Source organism: Giraffa tippelskirchi, chromosome X, assembly GCF_054371585.1.
Source record: "Giraffa tippelskirchi isolate mGirTip1 chromosome X, T2T-mGirTip1v1.2.pri, whole genome shotgun sequence".
Lineage (NCBI taxonomy): Eukaryota > Metazoa > Chordata > Mammalia > Artiodactyla > Giraffidae > Giraffa > Giraffa tippelskirchi.
In genome coordinates this window covers 27,849,418-27,875,460 of record NC_137289.1, presented here as the reverse complement: position 1 = coordinate 27,875,460, position 26,043 = coordinate 27,849,418, and the positions used below count along the sequence as shown (strand labels likewise).

At 36.1% G+C, this 26,043-nt stretch overlaps 1 protein-coding gene and 1 pseudogene across 2 annotated transcripts in view; one reads left to right on the top strand and one right to left on the bottom strand.

Moving 5' to 3' along the window:
- TENM1 (teneurin transmembrane protein 1) overlaps nucleotides 1–26,043 on the bottom strand; it is a 795,886-nt gene that overhangs the window by 474,750 nt on the left and 295,093 nt on the right. The gene's annotated exons all lie outside the window — the stretch shown is intronic.
- On the top strand, nucleotides 951–1,357 carry LOC145535331 (large ribosomal subunit protein eL32 pseudogene; annotated as a pseudogene).

Genomic DNA, 26,043 nt, shown 5'->3' with positions numbered 1-26,043 from the left:
CCACAAGGTACCCAGTTGCTCAAACAAGAAAATGGAGTTATCGGAGATTTCATTTTTTTCCCATACCTCCGACACCCACTTCATCACCGAATTCTATTGACTTCCTTCAGAAATACATCTTGAACCTATCTACTTTCTGTTTCCTATTCCAAGCTACTATCATCTCTTACCTGAATAACTGCAATAATCTCCTTCCTAGTCCCCCACTTTCGATCTTACCCCTTTCAATCTATTTTTTTTTTTACAATAAACAGCCCTAGATACTCCCTTCCCTTGCTTAAATCCCTTCAAAGGCTTTCTACTGCAGTTAGGAAGACGTTTAAACTCATCATCCTAGTCTCCAAAGCCTTGTGACTTGACCTGTATTTAGCTTTCAGTTTCCTGTTGAGCTGTTCTCCACCTAATCCACTACATTTTTGGCACACTGGTCTTCTAGGAGCCCCTAGATGGAGTCAGCTCTTCCCACCACAAGTCCTATGCCTATGCTTGAAAGATTCTCCTTACCCTACCATTTCCTCGTCACATCTTGTCTATTTCCTTCATAATACTTATATCTTTAATTTTTTTTTTCCGTGTTTTTTGGATGTATCCCTCTTTTTCCCACTAGAATACAAGCTCCATAAGCAGCATTATTCAATGTTGCACATCTAGGGTCTGGCTATAGTTGGTGCTCAGCAAATACATGAATAAAATAGTACATTTCAAAAATCATTTAATGAATGGTTGGGAAGGAACATCTTTTTTTTAATCCCCTCTAACACAGAAAGATGTACATAGCTTCTCATTGACACCATGTATAAGACCAACCCATCATCTAAAAATAGTTACCTCAATACAACACCCACTTGTCATTTTGATCATATAAAAGCTAACTATCCTTCAGAAGGAGCTAATACTTTAAACCTGATAGTGCTGCCTATGGAGGTGGCGGCCATCTCCTACTTGGCATCATGGCTGCCCTCAGACCCCCTGTGAAGCCCATGATTGTCAAAAAGAGGACCAAGAAGTTCATCCAGCACCAGTCAGAATGATATGTCAAAATTAAGTGGAAATGGCAGAAACCAGAGGCACTGAGAACAGGGTGCACAGCAGATTCAAAGGCCAAATCTGGATGTCCAACATCAGTTACAGAAGTAACAATGAAACAAAGCACATGCTGCCCAGTGGCTTCTGGAATTTTCTGGTTCACAATGTCAAGGAGCTTGAAGTCCTGCTGATGTACAACAAATCTTACTGTGCTGAGATTGCTCACAAAGTCCCCTCCAAGAACTGCAAAACTCTTGTGGACAGAGCAGCCCACTTGGGCATCAGAATTATCAATACCAATGCCAGGTTGTGCAGGGAAGAAAAGGAATAGACAGCTTGTGTGCACATTTTGTTTGTGTTAATAAAACCATAAAGCTTGGCAAAAAATAAAAGTAAACATGACAGTCAGTAAAGTGTAATATTGCCTGCTTTTCAGTGTCATACAATGTATTCCAGTTAATAGCTATACTATTTGCAAAATGTCTTTTGTTTTAAACCTCCTATTTGAAATAGTAGGTTCAGTAGTTCCTTTCACAATCAAAACAATGAAATGTCACTTTAACATAACATGGTAGTTTCTGAGTACTTAATATGTAATGAGATGCTAAAATCTTGGAAGAAAATTGAGTTTAAAATAAAAGGCATGAGATGGCTCTGGACTCAAAGTTATTTGGGGGATTTATTTTCTAAAGTTGGCCTCAAAAAGCAACAAAAATAAATTAGAATTGTAACCTGATTATGGCACTTTCTTTTTAAAGATTAATAAGGGTTACTTGGTTCAATTTTATTCTAATAATATTCTAATGATGTCATTGAAAAGTCACTCTCATCTACTCTCAAGGACTGAGATAGTCTCTTAATCAAAGTCACTTTATTAGCTTTAGTTTTGATCCACGCCATGACATTAAAAAATAATTCTTTTTCTTCTTTAAAGAAATTTGTAGAAAATTCAAACTAGAGACAACAATAGACTATCACCTCCAGATTTACTATTTAAGCCTAAGGAGAATCTTATTTGTGTTATCTTCTGGTACCGTAATTGCTCTCTGTGAGAAAGAAGTCATTTCTTACGAGGAACTCATATCCCTAACTCCTTTAAGTGCTTCTGGTATCAGATTAAATATTAATTTGAAGTACATCTGTGCTTATTCAGTTCAGCAGGTCCTGCTTATGAACGGTGATATAACACATTTTCATTTTGCAGCACATAGCAATATGCACTACACTGCCTTTCCACAAGGGATCACTATTTTGGAACAGACAACAGATCTCAATGACCTTCGCATTATACTTTATGTACTTTTCCATCCAAGTCAATTTATAAAATCAGGTCTTCCCAACCTTAAAGCATAAGATAATCTTTCTGTTTTCTTCTTTCTAAGACAAGTACCTTGAATACCACTGTCTTGGGACCAGCATCAAACATTAGTCAAGAATGTTGTGCTCTGTTGGGAAGAGCTCACTGTTATACTAAATACAGAAGATACACTTTGTCAAACAGAATAAAATTTCTGCTTGAAACTTTATGAAATGTAATGCATAAAGCTCTATATTCTGGAGTACTAAATACAATCTCAGTTATTTAAACCACAACTGTAAGATTTATATTAATGCTTACGGGACCTTGACATTCATTGTTATAAATGGACTTTTTATGAAGAAAAATACAGTTTCCCTGGGATGTGAAAGACAATCCTACATCATTAATTTTACTTTGGTATTTAAAACAGCCATTTAAACTACAATGAATATTTCTAGATTTCTACTAGCTTGTCTTCCATGAAAATGTGATAAGAATAAGGGGCATCAGTCTAACTGGAACCATTTTATCTAGGAATTGAAAGAAAGAGTCACTTCCCATTCCCTGGCCACCTTAGCATGTCCCCCACTTCCATTCTTACTCCTATTCCTAAATAAAGTAGAATTTGTATTTCACCTCCACAAGTAGACCATAAACTCCTTGTGTATTCAAGTTGTATCTTACTCAGTTTTCTTACTCAGTTTCAGCCTATAAAGTTCCTTGTATATGGTAATGACTCAAATATTTGTTGAACTGAAATTTAGTCCTAATGTGACTAAACTGGATGTGTCTGGCTATCTGTCCTCAGTCACATGAATAGATTAATAAGAGCAATCTCCAGATGATTATTTTCTGACTGGTTTTCCATCTCATATAGTTTTTTTTTTTGGGGGGGGCTTCCCAAAACAATTTATAAGAACGTTTTTCTCTCCAACTTTTTTTCATTCACTAGGTATTCCTAGAGATTTATCAATCCAGGTATAAAATTACCTTGATAAGGCATAGGGCTTAAAATACCACAATTTAAGAACTTACTTTCAAGGGCACCTTATTTACTTGATTGCAGTTTTCAGAAAGGGTTGTATGACTTATTTTTCCCTGGGAATATAATTAAAGTCTTAACACTATAACAGCTAGCTAGATGATAATAGCATTTGATGTAGGATGGGCTTATTTATTAATAGTTGTTCTCATTAAAGGGATACAGTTACCTGCAAAAAGTCCCACTGTTTAAGTCCTACTGTGTTAGCCCCAAGTGGTCTTATATCTATAAAAACAAATTATTGAGGACTCCCCTGGTGGTCCAGTGGTTAAGAATCCACCTGTCAGTGCAGGGGACATGGATTCTATCCTGGGTCTGGGTAGATTCCACATGTGGCCAGGCAACTAAGCCCCCATTTGCCACAATACTGAAGCCCGTCAGACTAGAGCCCATAACAAGAGAAGCCACAGTAACGAGAAGCCCAAGCACCACAATGAAGAGTAGCCACCACTCGCTGCAATTAGAAAAAGTCACCACACAAAAACAAAGGCCCAGTGCAGACAAAAAATAAAACAAAAACAAAAAACAAATTATTGGACCTAAGGGTGGGGTGCAGCAGAAAGATGTGCTTATTGCCATGTTATATCTATTGACATCACAAGTCATCTACAAGTAATAGAGTTTGCTCAAGTATCAGTAGCAGCTAAGGATGTTGAATACCTCAAGCACATAAAGAGTATTTTTCTAAAGACCAGATTGAGGCAAAAATAGATGAAAAGTTTTGACTCTACCTTATACCAAATTAAACCCAGTGTATGCTAGTGAAAGAAATCTTCAACTTCATCTCTTCTCATTAGCTTTTTCTCTTTGGTGATCAGGTATTTCAATAACACAGAAAAGTACTGACAGTAATATAACAAACATCCATAAATCCACCATGGGAAATTAACAAATGTTACCTTTTCATCATATTTGCTTCACATCTCCTATTAAAGAATTAAAACATTACAGTTACTCTTGAAGTCCCATTCTTACCTCAGCTAAATTCTATCCTGATCCCTTGTTCCCCAGAGGCAACCACTATCTTGAAGTGGATATTCATTCTTTTTGTCAGTTCTTTGACAACATCAAATTCTTTCCTGCTTTAAGGCCTTCCTAAGCACTGTTCTCTCTTGCTAATATACTCTTCTTCACTCTTTTCACTACAATATCACCAGCTCACATTTTGGATTTCAGCTAAAATATCACTTATTCACATGTGGTTTCCTAATTCTATCCAAACTGTGTCTAAAATGTTGCTTATTCACATATAGTTTCCTAACTCTACCCAAATTGTGTCTATCCCACTCCATCATGTTTTCAAATGGCACTCTCTTGTTTCACATGAGTGCCAATAGTGATATTGATGTGTTTGTGTGTTTATTTGTATGTTTACTCTGTATTTATTTGTGGAGACCAACTAGACTATAAAGTCTATGGAGCACAGACCATTTCTGTCTTGTTTATCACTGAATGCCTAGCATTTAATGCAATTCCTCATACACGGTAGGAACTGAATAAATATTTTTGAAGGAAAACCCACTGTAACCTGACAATCAATTGTAAACTAGAATAAAATCACACTATTTGGCTATGGTCAGTAACCAGCCAATGTAATTTTTACTTTCCATTCTAATCACATACATGACATTCTGCAAAGGAATAGCAACTTGATGCTCTGTGTAAATAAAAGTACAAATTATATATTTTATGCTTTCTATGAACCTATGCACTAAGATGCATGTATTTTTAAAAATTTGATAGGTGCTACAACTGTTCTGATCAACTTTAATGTTTTAAAAAATATTAATTGGCAGTAATTGCACTATTTACATGTTAATGAACAACACCTGGCCCCAGCTGGGTATAAAGACGCTGACAATGTTTTTCTCTCACCTCCCTGGCAAGGAACTGAGCATATGCAATTTTAAACAGACCTACTTGCCAGAAATAACACATTCATAATTGGTAGGACAATACAAAATTAGTTCACACATTTCACTGTTCTCAAACAAACACATAATATTTTTCATGTTTAGAAGCTTTATGATTCAAAGAGGACCTTATTTCCTACACTTGGTGATTATTCACAGTCATTAAATTATTCCTGTCAATGAATGTGCCAGAAACTGGCTAAATGGAGGCCCAAGTGGCCTCCTGTAATAAGGGCCCAGTTCCTGGCTTAATCCCTTGAAAAAAACTGAGTTTCCTTTGAAGTCATTCAAAATCTATAATTAAATATGTTAATTCACTGGTCCCTCTATCCTATGATATTTTAAATCATTACGGTTTTTGTTCCATCTCCCTCTATAATCCTAAAACCAATTAAGAGGTATTGAAAAAATATTTTGAATAACAAAGATTTTTGTGAGTCATGAAATGGTTCTTGATAAATTTGTGTATCCAGTCATCTGTAAACCAATAGACATTAGCAGGGACAACAGGATGAAAAAAGAAGTACAAGGTCTTCAAATTATATATGTTCCTAGAGTTGTATCTTACCAATAGAAGAAAGTTTGATACTTCTAGCCTATTTTCACATATAGACAAACTAACCACCAAAATACTGAATGCCTCATAACCTCACGTGCTTTGGGGAAGGGGGTAGTGGATGCACAAGGAGAAAAGTTTCACTTCAAGATGTTTATAATTTAGGAACACCTCTGGCAATCTAATGGTTAGGACTTGGCCTTTCAATGCAGGGGGTACATGTTTGATCCCTGGTTGGGGAGCTAAGATCCCACATGCCTTGCAGCCAGAAAGTCAAAACACAAAACAGAAGCAATATTGTAACAAATTCAATAAAGACTTTAAAAATGGTCCACATCAAAAAATACTTAAAAAAAGGACATTTATAATCTAGTTAGGGAGAAAAAATTACAAATAACATCATCATAAAATAGCCTTGGTTTATGTGACATAGGGAATATTTGCAGTTAAGAGGAAAGAGAGCTTAGTTCAGACAAGTGTGTATTCAGTAAAGTCTTCGAGGAAAACTAAGTGGAGTGAGACGGGAGAGAAAAAAAAATAGTGTCTTCTGTGTGCCAGGAAATATTCTAACTGCTTTATCTCATTAACTTGCTCAAGGTCACACAGTTATTCAGAGCTACTAAGATCTGGGACAAGAATCCAGATACATCATTATATGCATTTCTCACTCAGCTACATGCTAGCCTTTAAGGATGGAGAAAACAGATAAGGTGAGAAGAACAACATGAGTAATAGGAAGAATGATTTTGAAGTGTGCTGTGCTGAGGATAATACTGCAAGAGCAAATATGTTCAGGAGTCATAGGAAAATAATCTCAGATACAAAGGGAAGTAACTGATGATATTTGATATTTCTAATCTTGAAAGTCTCAAAGAAGAATTTGGATGTAATAAGGTAGAGATTCAAATCAAATGAGTTACATGGTAAAATGGAGCATATTTGTTTTTCAGAAGCTGATAGGATAATAAGAGGTAAGAGAGGAACACAGTCAGTATTATATAGAGAGTGGAACTGTAGTGTAATGACAATAAAAAAAAAAAGGCAATTTCATTAAATAAGCCAGAATATATACTCCTCAATGGAGCTGCATCTCCAGCCCTTAGAACAGTGCCTGTATAATAAGTGCTCAATAAAATCATGTAGCTTATCATACAGAGTGAATAAAGGAATGAATGGTTGCAGGAGATATTTGTGACATCATGGACATAAACTAGACAGATTTAACTTGACACTAAGAAAATGCTTTGGAACACAAATGAAATTATTTGTGCTAATAATTAACAAACATTTAAATCATTTGTTATCAGTTATCAAATAGATTTGGTATATTAATAATAAGAAAGCACTTAATGTGACATTATCAATGACTTTTTAAAATATTAATGTTTGGCCAGAATGAAAAGACACAGATGATCTCAATCAGTGCTAAATATTAAGGTCTATTTTACATTCCTATAGACACATATAGCTTCCCAGGTAGCTCAGTGGTAAAGAATCTGCCTGCAGTGCAAGAGACCTAGGTTCGATCCCTGGGTTGGGATGATCCCCTGGAAAAGGGAATGACAATCCACTTCTGTATTCTTGCCTGCAGAATCTCATGGACAGAGGAGCCTGGCAGGCTACAGTCCATAGGGTTGAAAAGAGTTGGATGCAAATGAACACGCATGCTTAGATACATACAGCTACCTAACAAATGTCATGACTTGATCATTAAGATTAATGATAGCATCAGAATCAAAAAATCTGATAATTTTTTATAAACTATCTTAGATAAAGGCTTCCAATTTGTTTCCACAAATCAGAAACAAGGATCAGAACAAGAAAATTACACTGAAAGATTTTCTTGTTTCTTTTTATTCTGCTTTTACTTCTATGTGAATATACTACATTAACAAGAAAAAATATTTTTACACACTTTATATGACACACTTTTCCAAGCATACAATGAATGCTTACACAGAATCATTTTTAGAATTAAAAATCCAGAATAGAAATTTTGAAATAAAGGATAAAAGTAGTTTTGATTAAAATAAAACATAACACTAGAACCTTCCCAACTGCATCAAAAATGAGCCAGCCAATTTTGAAACTTTCTTGATTAGTAAGATTAGTAAGATTTCTTGATTAGTAAGCATAGCCTGTTTTTCCCAGTATAGGTATTTAAACCACATAGAACATTTTTTAAAAAACTATTATGCACAGACACACATACACACATGCACCCTATTAAAAACACAAAAGAAAACAAAATAGAGTATTTGTAAATCAAACCCCGAATAAATGACAGGTCTCCTGACTTCCCTGGTGGCACAGATGGTAAAAGCATCTGCCTACAATGTAGAAGACCTGGGTTTGATCCCTGGGTTGGGAAGATAGCCTGGAGAAGGAAATGGCAACCCACTCCAGAACTCTTGCCTGGAAAATCCCATGGACAGAGGAGCCTGGTAGGCTACAGTCCATGGGTTGCAGAGTCGGACACAACTGAGCAACTTCACTTTCACTTTTTCCTTAATATACAAAGAGTACCCTCAAAATCTATAATAAAAGATGTACAATCCAAGGTGATAAATAATATGGTTTATAGACAATAAAATATCAGTGACCTTGGAACATATGAAAAATTCCCCCCTCATAAATCATAAGTAAAATGCAAAATGAAAATACAGTATTATTGCATTTTGAGTCTATCAGATTGGCAGAATTCAATAAGTTTGATAACATCCTATGTTTGCAAGTGCTTGGGGCACTCTCATGCATTGGTGATACAACTGAACTCATCTAACTTCTACTGATGACAATTTGACAATATTTGACAAATATTGTCAATATTTATCAAAATTAAAAATGCACAGATATTTCAGAACAGAAATTTTACTTCTATTACTTTTTATGTATAAAATGACATGCATAAAAATACAGTATGCTTTTATAATAGTAAATGAGTGAAATTAACTGAAATTAACTGAAAGCAGTGTTGGTAAACACATTATAGTACCTTTGTGCAACTGGAAACTTGTCACCTGTTTAAAATAAGGATCTTTAAGACACTGTTAAATGGCCAAACACAAGGTGCAGACAGCAAGTGTCCTATCTGGTCAAAATAGAGAATGTATCTGCATATGTGATTATGTGTTTACATATTATCTCTGGAGAAATACCTAGTATCTAGGAGTGGTTGATTTCAGAGAAACTGGGTTGGGGGGGGAATGGGAGATAGCTATCTTTACTGGATAACCTCTGCATATAGGCTGAACTATAAGAAATTGCTAATAGTGAACTGTTTTTGATATACAAAATCAGAAATTTGATATTGTTCAAAAATAACATTATAATATCTACTACATCCATGTGCTACCTCTTATTAAAAAGGAATTTTTTTCTTTTTTATTGAAGTATAGTTGATTTAGAATATTATATTATTTTCAGGTGTACAACCTAGTGATTCAAAATTTTTATAGATTACAGTCCATTTAAAACTATTATAAAATGTTTACTATATTCCCTGTGCTATACAATATGTCCTGGTAGCTTATTTATTTTATACATGGTAGTTTCTACATCCTATCATGTCCCTCCCCTCTTCCTTCTCCCCACTGCTAACCACTAGTTTGTTCTCTATATCTGTGAGTCTGTTTCTGTTTTGTTATATTCATTCATTAGTTTTATCTTTTAGATTCTACATGTAAGTGTTAACATAGAGTATTTGTCTTTCTCTGACTTATTTTACTAAGGATAATAACCTCTAGTTCCACCCATTTCACTGTAAATGGTATTGTTCTTCTTTTATTGCTGAGAAAAACTCCATTTATATATATTTATATATATATATATGCATATATATATATATATACACATACATATCACATCTTCTTTATCCATTCATCTATTGATGAACACTTTAGGTTGCTTCCATATCTTGGACTCTTATAAAAAAAATACTAGCGTGAACATTGATGTATATGTATGTTTTCAAATTAGTGTTTTTATTTTCTTTGGCTATAGACCCAGAAGTAGAATTGCTGGATCATATGGTAGTTCTATTAGTTTTTTTGAGAAACCTCCATACTGTTTTCCACAGTGGCTGCACCAATCTACATTCCCACCAATGGTGTTCAAGAGTTCCCTTCTTCATAGCCTCGCCAAAATTTTTTATTTGTGGTTTTTTTAATGATAGTCATTCTGATATGTGTGAGGTGATATTTCTTTGTGGTTTTGATTTGCATTTCCCTGATGATTAGTGCTGTTTGACCATCTTTTCATGTGCCTGTTGGTCATCTGTATGTCTTCTTTGGAAAAAATGTCTATTCAGATCTTCTGTTGATTTTTTAATCTGGGTGTTTGTTTTTTAATATTCAGTTGTATGGGCTGTTATTTTGGGTATTAATCTCTTATCAGTGATATTATTGCATATATTCTATCCCATTCAGTAGACTGTCTTTTCATTTTGTTAAAGGTTTCATTTGTTGTGCAAAAGCCTTTAAGTTTAATTATGTCCCCTTTGTTTATTTTTGCTTTCATTTCCTTTGCCTGAGGAGACAGATTCAAAAAATATCCCTGATTTATGTTAAAGACTATCTATATATGTTTTCCTCAAGAGGGTTTTACGTTTTTCAGTCTTACATTTAGGTCTTTAATTCATTTTTAATTTGTTTTTTATATGGCATGAGAAAATGTTCTAATCTCTTTCTTTTACATGGGGCTGTCCAGTTTTCCCAGCACCACTTATTGAAGAGACTGTTTTTTCCCCATTGTGTATTCTTGCCTCCTCTATTATGGATCAACTGATCCTAAGTGCTTGGATTTATTTTGGGGCTCTCTATTCTGTTCTACTGTTCTGTGTCTCTTTTTGTGACACACCACAGTGTTTTGATTACTATAGTTTTGTAGTATAGTCTCTCATCAGTGAGTTTGGTACGTAACTTTGTTCTTTTTTCTCAAGATTCCTTTGGCCAAAAAGAAAATGTCTTAATAAAAGCTGCGATACTTGCCAAAGCTCTTTTTTTTTAAATTTCTTAATCCACTCCAGTATTCTTTTCTAGAAAATCCCAGGGGCAAAGGAGTTTATTTCTTACCAGAATTATAATAGTGCCATCAAATTAGCTTAGGACATGGTCATTTGTGCAGATGGCTAGGAAATGGAATGGCCAAGGGGGAAATGGCACAGTTTTCCTTTGGGAAGTAGTGTACGGCAGAGGTTAAATATTCCATATGTGTAATCAAACTACCTAGGTTTGAATCTTGGCTGTATGATTTTGGGAAAGTTAAGTAGTCTTTCTGTACCCCAGCTTCATCTGTAAAATGGAAATAGTAATAATGCCTAACTCAGCAGGGTGTTGTTGGATAAAAAAAGACCTAATATCTAAAGTGCTTGGAACAATGCCTGAAACAGTGCTCCAAAATATTAGCTACTATTATCATCACCATCGCCACGATTATCATTGTTATTATTATTATTAACATGGCTTATTCACTTCTCTGCAGCTTCAAGCTCACTTTCATCCATTTGTTCTCTCCCCCTTTTCCTTCCGAAAGCCCACAACAATTGTGCTTGTTTTGAGTCTCTTTGCCCTCAGACTCTGTATTCATGGTTCCCTTCCTCTGCTCCTTATCCCTGCTCCACATTCCTAAGTTTCCATGTCAGCTGACTCTTCCCTTATCCCTTCACCCAAGAGGCAGTGGTGGTTTCCACCACCACTTATTGTAGTGTCCTAAATGTCCCACATTCCACATTTTTCTTCAATTCCTCCATGGTTTGTGTAACCAAGCTCCAATGTTATCTCTCTGTTTTCATTTCTATTTCTGTCTTCTTAATTAGACCTTGACTAATATAGTAGGGTGAACACAAAGAGCTGTGATAAAGGATGGAGGGTAGGCAGGATATGACTGGTATTGGTGGCCAGGAATGATTCCAGCTCATGAACAATTTTATTTAACTGAATCCTATGGATATGAATGAGCTGACACTGAAAGTAATGTCCAATGTTAGTATTGTGGTATGTGCATGAGTGCTCAGTCACTTCAGTTGTGTCTGACTCTGCAACCAGTATTATGGCAGAAGAAAGAAGAAGGTATTAGTCGCTCAGTTGTATCTGATGCTATGTGAGCCTACGGACTATATAGCCTGCCAGGCTCCTTTGTCCATGGGATTTCCCAGGCAATAATACTGGAGTAGGTTGCCATTTCCTTCTCCAGGGGATCTTCCTGACCCAGGGATTGAACCTGGGTCTCCCTCATTGCAGGCAGACTCTTTACCATCTGAGCCACCAGAGAAGCCTGGTAGTATTGTGGAAACCAAGTTTTAACAGGATTTAACATTTTCACTAAATCAAACAAAGAAGTTATTTCTGTCTTGATGGCACATATCTAATGTTTCCATCAGCAAGTGCAAGAAACTATTAAAACTCTAGGCCTGGCCAGTACTGAAAGGCAATACAAGCATCAGTAGTAATGCATAATCAATTGAATGTATTTATGACTGTTTCCTCGTTATTTCCTATTGAGTTCAAGAGGCTATGCATGACTGTAAACGGCTGGCAGGCTACTACATCAATACCCAAGGTCTGTCAGAGTCAACTCAGGGTTTTAGAAATGATTATTTATACAATTGAAAGAGCCCATGTGCATAAAAAAAAAAAGTTTACTTTCTACTTATGCTCCACCAAATCATACACTGTAGTGCAACTGCAAATAAATGTGTAAAACAAAAAAAATTCACTTACAGTGGTTTACACTGTTTATAAAGACAATTTTCAATTGTCATGGCATGAAACAACACATTAAGGAAACTTTCCTAAAACCAAGATACAATTGATTTACTCTGTTAAATCCAGGGATTTTTATTCCAACAACAATTTCATTATACAATAAATTATAATGTTCTAATTGGGACTTTGCAAAATACCAGACGATATTAAATTTTAAATCACCATTGTCCTCTGAAATAGCTGCCAGGAAAATTATGGGCAGAAGCTAAATAGATTCTATTATTTTCTTTAAAATGCCATCAGTATGTACATAGCATTTTATACTTGAGAGATAATTTTCAATAATAAAAATTTCTGTTAATTAAAAAATAAGTTTAGATGAATAAAGCAAATTTTATCTAAACACTATATTCAAGGAAATAAAATTGATTTAAGACATTGTGAATTGTTTGATGAAACAGAATCATTCAATGAAACAATCTGAAAAGATCTGGCAAATAGTTATTTGAACATTAGATAGAAAAGAAGCACTTGTTTGAAAAAAAAGCATGTAAAATAGATAAGAGAAGGATCCCTCTATGCAAAAAAAGATAGTATTTGTTTCAAATTTGAAGCAATTTGAAAGGAAATTAGTTTTACTTAGGGGTTTAATGCATTTGAAAAAAAGTAAAAAGTATTTTAAAATCTTGTAAAACTGTGTTAATGAAAATGCATTGGGTATGAAGTTTGAAAATAAACAGAAAATGTTTGCTTCTTTCTAAATATCTTGGAAATTACTCTATCTGTGAATATATCAAGAGATGATTACAAAGATTAAAAATCACACAACTGTCATAAAGACAAAATCAATCACTTGGCATAAAATGGTAGTTACATCAGCATCCTGGAAAGAAAGGAGATGATAAAATAGCTGTTGATGAGATACAACAAAATAACCTTTTTTTGGTTTAATTTGCAAAAAGATCCATAAGAATTATAGCTCATTAAAACACAAACACTTAATATACACAGGTATGTATATATGTGTGCATGTGTGTGTACATTTGTGTATGTGTACATGCAACATGTTTAAAATATATACAAGAGTCCAACATAAGCTAAAGAAATATTTCTAAGCACTTGTTTTTGAAAATATAGAAGAATGAGTCACAATTTGCATATCAGTTATTTCTATGTAAATGAGTGCTTATAAAGTGTTTGAAAACACTTCGGTTTCCCTCAAGTATTTTATGCTCTGCCACCTTAAGTCTGAATTTGCTTATCACCTTACACAGAGCAATGGAATGTACCCTAGCCACTGAATTCATAATCATGAATAATTAACAGCTTCAGAATTAATACATTTTACTATACAGAATTTATCAAATAGACCACTTGCTGTAAAACTTTAAAAATTACCTTAGTTATTTTGGATTAGTATTTTCTCATTGTCATTTGTTAAAAAAGGAACAAAGTATTTTTCTAATTAATTTTTTATACATCCTATCAAAGATTTGCCAACATTCAAGGAATAATCTCTTGCCTATGAGTCATACTTCATGTGTTTCTAAAGCGAGTTATATATTTTAAGTTGCCTTTCAGAGTGTATGAGATCCTCACAGTAACAGCAATGATGTGAAAGATTTCCATATACTACTCACTCAATCTTCACAACAAACCTGAGACTAAGTGGGATTCTACCCGTTTCATATAAGGGTAAACTGAGATTCTGAGATGTTAAGAAAATTGCCTAAACTACACAATCATTAAATGATAGAACTTAGATTCTAGTGTAATGTTTCATACTCCAAAACCTGTGCTTTCTTCACTGTGCACTACTGGCTCTCCATGAAATATGTATGGGTAAATGAGAGAACTGGCAGAAGAAAACACGATTATATTAAAACTTTAACAACATAACCTTGTCCACACCCATAAGAAGGAAAAAAATAGAAAAAACAACTTCTAGAGAGTGTTATGAGATTATTTATGCATTTAATCTAATGTATTACACCTTCTCCATTTTTGATTCTGTGTGAAACAACTGATGCTTAAAGTTTCTCCTGGGACCCTGAGAAAAGCTTCAATCAGCTAATCAAAATTCAAGAGTGTCCTCTGGATTCTCTTTACTGAGGCAGGAAAGTTGCTGATATTTTTTAAAATTTGCAATTAAAAGGGTTAAAATAAAGAAAGAATTGAAGTGTGATGCTCTGTTAACCATAAAATTCATTCAATTAATAGACTTCATTTCCTGAACATTTAAATAGAGTAAAAACTTTATTTAACTTGTCTTTCACATAGGTTTATATGGTGAGTAAATGGGATAATGCCTAGAACACTGGCAGGCCCACCAGTTACTAAAGTTTTTAGTTGTTGCTGTTGTTCATTTGTTCACACAACAAAAATTTTCCAAGTGTTTTCTATGTTGTTTTGCCAAAGCAAAAACAACACCCAGTTGTGGATGTGACTGGTGATGGAAGCAAGGTCCAATGCTGCAAAGAGCAATATTGCATACGAACCTGGAATGTTAGGTCCATGAATCAAGGCAAATTGGAAGTGGTCAAACAGAAGATGGCAAGAGTGAACATCCACATTTTAGGAATCAGCAAATTAAAATGGACTGAAACGGGTGAATTTAACTCAGATGACCATTATATCTACTACTGTGGGCAGGAATACCTCAGAAGAAATGGAGTAGCCATCATAGTCAACAAAAGAGTCCGAAATGCAGTACTTGGATGCAATCTCAAAATTGACAGAATGATCTCTGTTCGTTTCCAAAGCAAACCATTCAATATCATGGTAATCCAATTCTATGCCCTGACCAGTAATGCTGAAGAAGCTGAAGTTGAATGGTTCTATGAAGACCTACAAGACCTTTTAGAGCTAACACCCACAAAATATGTCCTTTTCATTATAGGGGACTGGAATGCAAAAGTAGGAAGTGAAGAAACACCTGGAGTAACAGGCAAATTTGGCCTTGGAGTACAGAATGAAGCAGGCCAAAGGCTAATAGAGTTCTGTCGGGAGGATGCACCGGCCATAGCAAACACCCTCTTCCAACAACACAAGAGAAGACTCTACACATGGACATCACCAGATGGTCAATACCGAAATCAGACTGATTATATTCTTTGCCGCCAAAGATGGAGAAGCTCTATACAGTCAGCAAAAACAAGACTGAGAGCTGTCTGTGGCTCAGATCATGAACTTCTTATTGCCAAATTCAGACTTAAATTGAAGAAAGTGGAGAAAACCTCTAGACCATTCAGGGATGACCTAAATCAAATTCCTTACAATTGTACAGTGGAAGTGACAATAGATTCAAGGGATTAGATCTGATAGACAGAGTGCCTGAAGAACTAAGGAATGATGTTCCTGACATTGTACAGGAGGCAGAGATCAAGACAACCCCCAAGAAAAATAAATGCAAAAAAGTAAAATGTCTGTCTGAGGAGGCCTTGTAAATAGCTGTGAAAAGAAGAGAAGGGAAAAGCAAAGGAGAAAAGAAAAGATATTCCCATCTGAATGCAGAGTTTCAAAGAATAGCAAGGAAAGATAAGAAAGCCTTCCTCAGTGATCAGTGCAAAGAAATAGAGGAAAACAATAGAATGGGAAAGACTAGAGATCTCTTCAAGAAAATTAGAGATACTAAGGGAAATTTTCATGCAAAGATGGGCTCAATAAAGGACAGAAATGGTATGGACCTAACAGAAGCAGAAGATATTAAGAAGAGGTGGCAAGAATACACAGAAGAACTGTACAAAAAAGATCTTCACGACCCAGATAATCACGAAGGTGTGATCACTCACCTAGAGCCAGACATCCTGGAATGTGAAGTCAAGTGGGTCTTAGGAAACATCACTATGAACAAAGCGGGTGGAGGTGATGGAATTCCAGTTGAGCTATTTCAAATCCTAGAAGATGATGCTGTGAAAGTGCTTCACTCAATATGCCAGCAAATTTGGAAAACTCAGCAGTGGCCACAGGACTAGTAAAGGTAAGCTTTTACTCCAATCCCTGAGAAAAGCAATGCCAAAGAATGCTCAAACTACTGCACAACTGCACTCATCTCACAACCTACTTAAGTAATGCTCTAAATTCTCCAAGCCAGGCTTCAACTATACATGTACCCTGAAATTCCAGATGTTCAAGCTGGTTTTAGAAAAGGCAGCGGAACCAGAGATCAAATTGCCAACATCAGCTGGATCATTGAAAAAGCAAGAAAGTTCAAGAAAAACATCTATTTCTGCTTTATTGACTATGCCAAAGCCTTAACTGTGGTGATCACAATAAACTGGAAAATTCTGAAAGTGATGAGAATATTAGACCACCTGACCTGCCTCTTGAGAAATCTGTATGCGGGTCAGGAAGCAATAGTTAGAACTGCACATGGAACAACAGACTGGTTCCAAACAGGAAAAGGAGTACGTCAAGGCTGTATATTGTCACCCTGCTTATTTAACTTATTTGCAGAGCACATCATGAGAAATGCTGGACTGGATGAAGCACAAGCTGGAATCAAGATTGCAAGGAGAAATATCAATAACCTCAGATATGCAGATGAGTCCACCGTTATGGCAGAAAGTGAAGAAGAACTAAAGAGCCTCTTGATGAAAGTGAAAGAGGAGAGTGAAAAAGTTGGCTTAAAGCTCAACATTCAGAAAACTAAGATCATGGCATCTGGTCCCGTCACTTCATGGGAAATAGATGGGGAAACAGTGGAAACAGTGGCTGACTTATTTTGGGGGGCTCCAAAATCAATGCAGATGGTGACTGCAGCCATGAAATTAAAAGATGCTTTCTCTGTGAAAGGAAAGTTATGACCAACCTAGACAGCATATTAAAAAGAAGAGACATTACTTTGTCAACAAAGGTTCATCTAGTCAAGGCTATGGTTTTTTCAGTGGTCATGTATGGATGTGAGAGTTGGACAGTGAAGAAAGCTGAGCGCCGAAGAATTGATGCTTTTGAACTGTGGTGTTGGAGAAGACTCTTGAGAGTCCCTTGGACTGAAAGGAGATCCAACCAGTCCATCCTAAAGGAGATCAGTCCTGAATATTCATCAGGAAGACTGATGCTGAAATTGAAACTCCAATACTTTGGCCACGTGATGCAAAGAGCTGACTCATTAGAAAAGACCCTGATGCTGGGAAAGATTGTTGGTGGGAGGAGAAGGGGACTCCAGAGGATGAGATGGTTGGATGGCATCACCGACTCAATGGACATGAGCTTGAGTAAACTCTGGGAGTTGGTGATGGACAGGGAGGCCTGGCGTGCTGCAGTCCATGGGGTCACAAAGAGTCAGACACAATTGAGTGACTGAACTGAACTGAATGTTCCAAGAAAAATTCTAGGTAGTGGAGACAGAGTGGCAAATAAAGTTCCTACCCTTGTAAAATTTACCTTTTGGTAATGTAATTGTGATATTATAATGTGGTTGATGCTATTTCTTATTTTCTTTTTTACTGTGTTCATCATTATCATTTCTCAATCAACCAACAGCCAAAGATACACTATCTCTGAATTTCATACCATCATTACATAGTCTTCTCACAAGGGGCACCTTTTATAAGACAGGATTAAGCTCATAATGGACTTCCCTGGTGGCTCAGATGGTAAATAATCAGCCTGCAATGCAGGAGACCCAGGTTCAGTCCCTGGGTCAGGAAGATCTCCTGGAGAATGGAATGGCAACCCACTCCAGTATTCTTGCCTGGAGAATTCCATGGACAGAGGAACCTGGTGGGCTATGGCTCATGGGCTTGCAAAGAGTCAGACATGACTGAGTGACTAACACTTATTACTTATTATTAAGCCCATAATATCTTCTAGATTTCTTGTAGGGAAGCTGTCTCTCTGAATCTCTTAAGCACCTGAAAGGACATTGAACTGAGATTTCCTTGAGTTTAGGGCACATGTTGAACAAACTGTTTTACATGCTGAATTGCTAATAAATGTCTAAATAATATATGTGCATATGGCAGGATCTGGTTTGAGATTTGCTTTTACTTTAACCTGATAATGAGGTTTTGGAGAAAGTAACCCTGAATCATCTCAGGACTCCTCCAGAGGCTACCATTATTTAGTTAAAAAAAAAACACAACTCAGTGTTCCACATGCTTAGGTCCATCAACAGCAGAAAGTTGTCAGGTTGTGTAAGAATACTTGAGACATTAAAGAAGAACTAAACAATTTTCCAAAGAGCAAATACTAATCTCACAGCAAGGTTATTGCAAGATTATACACCTCAGGCCAATTTTGGAGAAAATAAGATAATGATGACATGATTTGGGGAAGATAAAAATTTAATATAATCCAAAAAGTTTAAAATAATCCAACCACAAATTTCAGTGTCACCTGGTCTTAATCAGGGCTATGGGTTATTCTTAACGGCAATATCAAGAAGGACTTGAATGAAATAATTTGAGAAATGTATCTGAATTTGAAAACTTCCAGGTGGTCCAAACAATCTGAAATTTAAAAATATTTTCTTATGAATCAAGTCACTTAAAATTAAAAAAAATAGGACAGCAAATAATAAGGTACAAGAAACTGGTAAATTTTTATAGCTCCTTAAAAATTTCAAAGTGATATACCGTTTACTTGATTCTTATGATATTCAACTCCATGACATGGCCATCCCTATTGACTATATGAGAAAACTTGTATAGATAGGTTTAGTGACTTGGCTAAAGGCTTGACATGTCATTGATGTCACTGGCAGAGTGTAGACCTGAATTCAGAATTGATACTAGATCGTAGGCTCTCAGTGGTTTGACACCTAGAGTCTTAAGCTCTAATTCTTTCTTTATTACAGAGTGTTATACCTAAAACTTTTCCAATACTAAGTCTTTTTCAGGAAACAGGCAAGAGAACATAATGCCTGAGAGGAGAAGAAAATGTTTCTGGCCTACATAATTGTAAGAAACTTCTTCCCCCTCTTTAATTACTACTAACCTCAACTCTCTCTCATGCACAAGCACCATGAAATTCTCAAGCTTCAAGGCTTTAAATTAATGTGAATGATTCTGGGCCATATGAATTTAAAATATGCCCGTCCGATTCCTTTTTCATATGCCCGTCCGATTCCTTTCTCATATGTCGGTCAATGTATTTTTGTCCTAGTGTTTCTGTCCTGATTTCACTTTCTGACATGCAGCCCATCATTTTCATTTCAATTCTTCCCTGTATCCGATAACTCATTTCTCTTTCTGCTTGGCTTTTACTTATTCTTTTCAGTAAGTTGTACATTATTTTTATGTCTTATCTTATTCTGATTACATACATTACAGTTTATTATCTTACCTAAAGTCAGAGAACCTGCCCTCCATGTTCAGTGTTGAACAGACACAGATCTTCAATTTTTATTCTTTCCATTTGGGTTCTCTTTAATTTGTCTGATGAGTAGAGATTCAGATGTGAAAATGGCATCCAATTTATATCTTCCAGGGGTTTCAGAGAGAACAAGAGTGATCTCACTTTTTGCCCAATAACAATCACGAAGTCCTTGCATTAGAAGGGTTCTTGAAGGTCACTGAAAGCGATCACTCGAAATATCTTAGATAATACTTCTCCAATAACTCTTATTACTGGGAATATGAACTTCTCACACTTGCTTTCCTTCAGTGTTCTGTATTCTCTCATGATCAGTAGGTAGTTTCCATTAAGTACATAGCTACATAAGTCAAATAACCACATAATTTCTATGGGATCATAGTCAACTTAATGTGACTCCCTCACATTGCACGTGGGGAAACAAAGGTCTAGAGAGAAGCAGAAACTTTCTCAGGGCCACATACTCAGGTGGTGAATATCCTGAAAGCCACATCGCCTGCCTTATAGCCCAGTTCTTTTCTTCCGATATGACCTGTACTTATATTGCCTTGTCTTTTTGAGTAAGTGTATGTTGTCTTCTGTTTAATGAAAGCAAAGATTAACCAAAGGCTGAGTTTACTCTTCCTCCTTTGTATAACCCTCTACAACATCTAGAATAATATCTGGGGCACAGCAGTTAATTTATCAAATTTCATAAATATGCTCTTATTTCCTTCTAATTTTCAAATTTCTCAACACATTAAGATAAAACAGACTTACTGGAGACCTACTAAAGACTTCCCTTATTTGTCATTTATCAATATCTTGTACTTATGATTTAGTTGCCTGTCTAATGCCAAGACTGAATTAGCACAGCAATTAAAATTCCATAAGAGAAGTGATCACTACAGACAGGTGGCTTCTTGTCCTTCCATTTCTGAGTTACAAATAAATCATTATGTCAACAGGATACAGAATGAAAAGTTGCTTAAAAATAGACATTTTTGCGTGGCACTCAATTGGTATGATTCCCAGGCTTGGATAAGATGATGTGCTATTGCTTATCTAAGATGACCATGAAAAATTAGAACAACTAGAAAAGTACATATTGTGAGAGCTATAAACATCCCATGACATTTATTATTATCCATTTAATTTACTATAAAATATTTCAAAAAATAGAACTATTATTTGAAACTTCAAAATGAACTGCTAAAGCTTTCTTTTTACTGTAAGAATTTAGTATAAAATAAAACATTTCAACCCATCTTCCCTTGCCACTCTATTGTGAAATAAATTAAACAAAAGAGCAGAGCATTCAGTGCAGGTGGATGCACTGGTTTTGTAATTCACTCTTTTATAACCCACTGCACTTCACAGCCTGATCATTAGGAGCAAAGATATGAGATTTAAGCAGTTAAGGAAGTTTACTCAGTGATAGCTTGAGGTAGGCATGGGAATGTTGTAGACCTTATTCCATAGAAATAGTGACAAGAATATCTTGGACTTGAGCCACTTACATAATAGAAAATTCACTGCATAGTGAGATGGACTAGCCATCTCAGACTCCTATGGTCCATTTATGGCCTGGTAGTAATAGTGTAATGTGCAATAAGAATCATAGCTGTGGCGGGGACTACTAGCTCTACCCACCAAAATCCATTTTCTCTTTCTTCCTTCAAGATCATGGCATCTGGTCCCATCACTTCATGGCAAATAGAAGGGGGAAAGGTGGAAGCAGTGACAGATTTCCTCTTCTTGGGCTCTAAAATCACTGTGGATGATGAGTGCAGCCAAAAAATTAGAAGATGATTGCTTCTTGGCAGGAAAGCTATGACAAACCTAGACAGTGTATTAAAAAGCAAAGACATCACTTTGCCAACAAAGGTCTGTATAGCCAAAGCTATGGTCTTTCCAGTAGTCATATACGGATATGAGAGTTGGACCATAAAGAAGGTTGAGTGCCAAAGAAATGATACTTTCAAACTATGGTGTTAGAGAAGACTCTTGAGAGTACCTTGGACAGCAAGGAGATCAAACCAGTCAATCCTAAAGGAAATCAACCCTGAATACTCATTGGAAGGACTGATGCTGAAGCTGAAGCCCAATACTTTGGCCACCTGATGCAAAGAGCTGATTCACTGGAAAAGACCCTGATACTGGGAAAAATTGAAGGCAGGAGAAAAGGATGACAGAGGATGAGATGGTTGGATAGCATCCCCAATTCAATGAAGATGAACTTGGGAAAACTCCAGGACATGGTGAGGGGCAGGGAGGCCTGGCGTGCTTCAGCCTATGGGGTCGCAAAGAGTCAGACATGACTTAGTGACTGAACAACAGTTATAGAAATGACATGACTATGCAGCCAGAGACCACATTTCCCAGCTTCATTTCAGCCAGGTGACCATGTGCTTACCAATGGAAGCATTAACACATTTCAAGTGTACGCCTCCATTCTTACCTGATGGCCTTAAGATGTGGTAGGAGCAGTTTCAACTATCTGGATGACAACAGTGGTCCTAGGGATGATAGAATAACATGAAGAGTTGAATCTGGGTCTTGGCATGACGGTGTGCAGCAGAGGTGTCTGCTCACCCACCTTGGACTGTCACGTGAGAATGCAATAATTTTCTCTGTTGGGTCATTTTGTTACAGCAACTAAGCTTTTACAAATATACCAGAAGAAAATATACATATCGCAAACTAAAGTGCTTATTATTACATGTGTTCATTGCATTCATCTACTTGTGCCAAAATGCTCCCCATACTTTGGGTCATAAGTGAAATGCAACTTCACAAATCTTTTCCCTATTTACCTCCAAGTTTCCACTGGCTTTCCTCATAGCTCAGCTGGTAAAGAATCTGCCCACAATGCAGGAGACCCCGGATCGATTCCTGGGTCAGGAAGATCTCCTGGAGAAAGGATAGGCTACCCACACCAGTATTCTTGGGCTTCTCTTGTGGCTCAGCTGGTAAAGAATCCACCTGTAATGCAGGAGACCTGGGTTTGATCCCTGGGTTGGGAAGATCCCCTGGAGAAGGGAAAGGCTACCAACTCCAGTATTCTGGCCTGGAGAATTCCATGGACTATACAGTCCATGGGGTTGCAAAGAGTTGGACATGACTGAGAGACTTTCACTCACTTCCACCAGCTGAACATAACCTTGTTTGTTCCTTTCTAGTGGGATATCTCATTTTCTATCCTCATAAAGTAAGTTCTGTTTATGTATGTCTTATCTCATCTACCAGAACAAACTCCATGAGAGCGAGTTCATGTCTTATTCTCCTGTATAACTTCTGCAGTGCTAGTACTGTGCTTTTCTCGAGAATTGCTTATTGTCTGAATGAAGGACTGAAACATTTGTGCTTCATGCTGTCTGTCTATAATCCACTGTTGTAGCTGAATAAGCCTGAAGCAAGAACACATTTGTCAAGGGCAACAGAAGCAGAAAAGAATCTAGGTCCCAAAATCGATAATGAGTTGATCTCAAAACAAATTTTACCTATGACCTTGCTATCTTATATCTTATGCCGCTTTCTGTTTCCAGCATTTCATAGCACCAAAGAAGATAAAGGATGGGTGGTAATTACCTCAAAGAGTTTACCTTCACTTATGACCAAGCCCTAACTGGATTGGGGCAAAGCACTCCTTCATGACAACTTTTGTTCATTTACAAAAACTCAGTAGAGTTAGGAACTGAATAGGCCAAGACCCATTTGAGTTGAAAACCTACACTGTTATATCAAGCTGTTTTTTTTCACTTGTCTTCATGTGCCACCATCATTTTTATGACAGAGACTCATGTGTTATATTTGGTACTAAGGAGCAATAGGTAGTAGTAAAATTAGATATTGACCTGAAATTTTCAAAGAAATTATTCAGAAACAAATAAATATGCTTACCAATTTGCACATGAGATCTTGGGCTGAGATTTTTTTTTCCCTACTATTCTAAATCAATAGAAAATAAAAAATTTTGAGCAGTCTTACAAACTTATTTTCTTCTTTGTACTTTGAAATATCATTATTCAGTAACATTTCTTAATTCTTTGTGCCAGGCAAAGGGGAAAATTAAAAGACAAATTGTAAACCACTAAATATTAATAATAGTTTTTTATCTGTGAATCCAAAAGTTTAGTATGGGAATAAATTAATATTATCCTTTTCTTCCTTTCTCTGAAAATTATATTCTAAATTTACAAAAGTAATGTAGGTTTCATGTACTCACTACCCAGCAGAGATGACCACCGTAAACAACTTTGTGGACATTTTTTCTGGTTGATTTAAAGCATATATAATTATGTTTTCCAAGAAATCATGATCATTACATAGACAATGTTTTCTAATTAGCTTTTTTCCCACTTAACACATCATGAAAAATGTCTCATGTCATTAGTCTTCTAAAACATTATGGTTAATGCTGCATAATGGTCTGCTGTACAGATATACCATAATTTATTTAACTAGACCTCCAGTCTAGGACTTCCCTCCTGTTTCTATGTCTTCTTATTTCTTCACATTTATTTCATTTATACCTAATTGCACAAAATATGGGGTAAAAAATTTAGCAATTATTTAGTGAGATGTTTTATGAGGAGTTTGCTTCTGTCAAAATTTTGCCCACATGCCAAGGAGTAACTTAAGCCCACAAGCCACAGCTACTGAGGCCTGTGCACCTAGAGCCTGTGCTCTGCAACAAGAGAAGCTGCCACAGTGAGAAGCCTGACAATGAAGAGCAGCCCCTGTGGGCCACAACTAGAGAAAGCCCACAGGCAGGAATGAAGAACCACCACAACAAAAACAAAATGTATAAATAAATCTTTTTGAAAAAAAATGTAAATGAGGCAATAGGACTTCCCTGGAACTGCAGTGGTTAAGACTCTGGGCTTCCAAGGCAGGGGCTCTGGGTTCGATCCCTGGTTGGGGAACCTAAGATCCTGCATGCCGTGTGCCCAAAAAATAAAATTTTTTTTAAAAAGGTAAACGAGGCAAATGTCCTGGACTATGGCCCTCTGTGCCTGCCAGTAACTCTTTTTCTTAACTAGTATATCCACTTTAGACATTTTTTTTTTCATGAACTTCATGGAGGACCCCAAGAGAAACACATTAAGCAGGATTAGTAGCCACCTGATGGTAGGAAGAACTAAACAGATAAGTATAAGAGGGAGTAGCACATACATGCCCTTGACATAGGCAGTCTGCAATGAAATGTGTGTGTACTTAATTCCCAATCATCTTATAATTTTCACCTCCAGTCTTAGAATTACTATTATTTCCATTTTACAGATTAGAAAATCAGTTTCCAAGTATTTAAACCAAGATCACATAGCTGGTAAAGGGTGGCATCAGAATTTGAAACTTTGAATCTGTCTGGCTCTATACCACTGCCAAGTTCTTCTTATCATGTCCAAATAAAACAATAGCAGGATGTAACTTTGAAAATTACAAACACAATCCATTTACTGTGCAGTATTGCTAATATGCATTATTGCTTCTTACCTTCCATACTTTAAAGCCAGAATAATGTTATTGTTAAAGGATAGCATTTTTTTCCAATTAGAGAATTTCTAGAAACGAACTAATTTCACATTCCAAACTTTTCCTTACCAAAAATAAAATTGCAGAAAGCACAAAGGACAGAGATTTTTCTCCCATTACACACATATTACTTCCACTAAAATAAAAAAAATGAAATGGGAAGGGGAGGAATACAGGAAAGTGAGGAAATTATTATTATTATTACTGCATGCAGCTAATTTCTTAACTTTCTACTCATACTTCCAGGTCTTGCTGAATGAAAACATCACATATTCAGGCTTTGCCACAAAATCACATCAAATCAAAGCAAAACACTTCATGATGGGAAAGACTATGCTTAACATTTCTTTTTTTTTCTTTCAAGGTCTTCCCAGAAAAGTGATAATAGAAGATTTCTAAAATACAGCTCTACTATAGGCTTATTTTGAATTGAATGATATTCTAACAAGTAGAAAACATCAAGTTTCTCTTTCACACGAGTCAACTTTCTTTATCCCCTTTTAGGTGGACAACTGGGCAGAAAATATCAATCCCCCAAAATCCAAACAATTCAAGATGACTACTTCTGCACGTTTTTACTCTTAAGTCTATGGGTTGTGATATTAATAATTGAAAAGAAAAAAACAATCAAGCATTCATTATGCAAGCATTTTTCCTTTTGAACTTTC